Source organism: Acanthochromis polyacanthus, chromosome 5 (genome assembly GCF_021347895.1).
Source record: "Acanthochromis polyacanthus isolate Apoly-LR-REF ecotype Palm Island chromosome 5, KAUST_Apoly_ChrSc, whole genome shotgun sequence".
Lineage (NCBI taxonomy): Eukaryota > Metazoa > Chordata > Actinopteri > Pomacentridae > Acanthochromis > Acanthochromis polyacanthus.
The window spans coordinates 44,407,676-44,410,109 of record NC_067117.1 but is presented as its reverse complement, the minus strand read 5'-3'; positions in this window follow the sequence as shown (position 1 = coordinate 44,410,109).

Genomic DNA, 2,434 nt, shown 5'->3' with positions numbered 1-2,434 from the left:
TATTGCTGATGGAGCAAACTCCTTGCCTGCCTTCCCTTCGCTTTTTAATGCACCTCATATGCCCTGTTTTTAATGCACCACATTATCATAATAACACACACACTCAAAGGGAAGGAAGGAGAGAGGGGGGGAGGGCCTACGAAGAAGGGAGAGGGAAGGGAAGGAAAAGAGGGAGGGAAGAAAGAAAGGGGGGAGGAAAGGAAAAGAGGAAAGGGGAAAAGAGGGAAAGGAAAGGAGGAAAAAGAAAAGGAAAAGAAAAAAGAGAGAAGATGAGAAGGAGGAAAAGGAAAGGGGAAGAGGGAATGAATGAATGAATGAATAAATAAAATAAAAAATATATAAAGGGGAAAAGGAGGAAGGGAAATAAAGGGGGGGGGGGGAAGAAAAAAAAAAGGTGCTGGGTTTGGGCACGGCCTTGCGGTGGGGTGGTCGTGCCCCTCTGCCCTGCCCCCCCGTGTGGTTTCTGTGTGTGGGGATTGTCCGGTTTCAATCACTTGTTTTGACAATTGTTATGTTTTCTATTATTATTGTAATGAGGTAAATAACTGTTATTATTCATTGATCTCCTTATTTATATCACTATCATTATCAGCATATATATTATACATCATATATGGAATATGCGCGAACACACTCGCACACACACACACACACACACATACACACACTCCCTCCTTCATACACACAGAGAACAGCTATTTCTGCTTTCATTTCCATTTATTTTTACCTTTCTTTTCTCCCTGTTTCGTCTTTGTTGCATATATAATCGTTATTACTCATTATTATTGTTTGCTCTCTACTTTGTTTAACACTATCTTCTATATTGTAAAAGTGACCTGTTTGTATGTCTTTAATGTTCACTGTTGTAATAATAAAATTTAAAAAAAAAAAAAAGAAAGTATACTTACAAACCAGCAAGACATAGGAATGGCTGAATGTGTGTGTTGTTATTCTGAGTCCAATCCAGTCAGGTAAAAGTCAGTTTCCCACACAGTTCAGCTCCAGTTTGTTCCAAACAACGAAAATCACAGTTCAAGAATCCGCTTCACTTTTTACAGTGGATCTTTTAACACCAAAAGCCAAACCAGGAAATCAACTATTGAACAACTCAAATGCATCTCTCAGCACAGTGCAACAATTCCACAGTGTTAGTATGGACAGTATTTACACCAGGTACTCACAGAACCAGTAAGTCAGCAAAAGGTTGGCCCTGGGCTTCAAGTCTTGGGAAACTCCAACAAAGAAATACTCAATCCATTCCTGCTGCTGACACTGACAGCAAAAGAGGCTAATCCCTTCTAATCCTGAAATGCTACGATAACTTTTACACCGAGGTAATGTTCTCACTCTTCTGCTCCACCAACACAAACGCTGAACTCTCAAAAAAGCCACACTAATAGGTTTTCCAAGAGCTTGGTTTCAAACTGTGTGGAAAGTTAGGATTGGATACTTGGATGATTATGGATGGTAACTGAGACAAACCCAGATGAATGTGGGCGGTGATGTAATTCCTTTTCCTAAACCTGCCTCCCATCTTTGTGTCTGCGCTTTGGTATTTTCCTGGTAAACTCTGAAACCTTCTATCTGCTCTGTACACCAAAAACAATATTCAGGAGTGGAAAGGACCTTCCTCCATCTTGCCAGTGTCCAATGAATGTGAGGAGTTGCCAACAGGAGTGGATTATACTGTTCTGCTATTAGATCAAGGTTTAGTGTGGGAAAAGAGATCACAGGCTAGCCTCCCTCAGGCCATTCTACAAAGTCTGAGCACATATTTTCTGGTCATGCACACTAACAACTTTTTCAGATGGATGAAACAATCCTGGACCTGGGTGGTGACTCAACATTTGTAGTTCTAGAGCAGATTGTCTCTTCCACCACGATGTCTAAAACTATTTCTTAGATTTTAAAAATGGTGAAGTTGTGGACATTCAAGTGTCTTTTTGGCCCAAACAGACATAGAATCCAGCAGCCAACAAATGGTTCTTGTATTTATTTGTCATCCATTGAGTCGTGACACTTGAATAAAACTGCATTTTAAGGTGTTCCTTTATATTTACTTGTCAAAGGAGTGTTTATGCACTGGTCATTTTATCTGATCATTTTCTTTTAAAGCCATACTCAGCCCATGTGGAGATTACCTGAGTGGTAGAGAATTGGCCAAAGATGCACATCTAAAAAACTTCTTGTGCACAATTGGTTGAATTTAACCCCCTTTTCAAAAACTAAATATAAATTGTATAAATGAGCTTTTGAACTTGATGCATTTATGGTTTTGGTCAGTGGTGGATTTATTTTCCTGTTTTGTACATTATACAGCTTATTATCAAATTAAATCAACCTAAAGCGGTTATCCTAGCCCAGAACAGAGGGGAAAAAACTTTTAGGAAGTTCACAAAACTTCCAAAATAAGGTTTGTCTTATGTAAAAAAAA